The following is an 856-nucleotide window of genomic DNA, read 5'->3' as shown; positions in this document are numbered from 1 at the left end:
TAGGTGATTAGAGGGTTGGGACTTTCAGTACCCCCTACCTCACACCCCTGCCCCCTGTTCCCCCTGACCTCCAGAGAGGGGAAGAAGTTGGAAGTTGAATCTATCGCCAGTGGCCAATGGTCTCATCATGTCTATGCAAGGAAGTCTTAGTAAAAGGCCAAAGGACAGGGTTCAAAGAGCTTCCAGGTTGAACATAAGGGTTCACGACAAGAGAGGGCAAGGAAGCTCTGTGACCTTTCCCCCCTGCCTTGCCCTGTGCATCTCTTTCATCTGGCTGTTCCTGAATTATATTCTTTTATAATTAACCAGTGATCTTGTAAATGAAATGTGTCTCTGAGTTCTGTAAGCCACTCTAGCAAATTAGTTAAACCCAAGGAGGGGGTCGTTGGAACCTCCGATCTATATAGCCTATTGGTCAGAAGCACCTGGACTTGTAATTGGCATTGGAAAAGGGAAAACAGCCTTGCAGGACTGAGCCCTACTCCTGTGGGATCTGATACTATCTCCTGGTAGATAAGGTCAGAATTGAGTTGAACTGCAGGATACCTAGCTGGTGTTGGAGCATGGTGGCGGTGTGTTGGGAAACAAAATGCATAGTGTAATTGGTGTTGCAACTATATGTAACATGGTATGAGCCCTTTGATAAATGTATTCAGGAGCCCATTAAGAATTGGTAAACTAGAGAAATTCCTTGCACAAGGCATTCCCAAAGACCAAATCCTACTGGTCTTGTGTATGTCTTTTTTTGACATTTAAAGAAATGTGTATTTATGTGCAAGATAGTTTGGTTAAATGCTATCTCTTATTTTGTATCACTATAAAACATGTACCAAACAAATAATTGATTGATTAATAT

Source organism: Desmodus rotundus, chromosome 4 (genome assembly GCF_022682495.2).
Source record: "Desmodus rotundus isolate HL8 chromosome 4, HLdesRot8A.1, whole genome shotgun sequence".
Taxonomy (NCBI): Eukaryota; Metazoa; Chordata; class Mammalia; order Chiroptera; family Phyllostomidae; genus Desmodus; species Desmodus rotundus.
The sequence above is the reverse complement of the archived record's forward strand: the minus strand, read 5'-3'. Positions refer to the sequence as shown.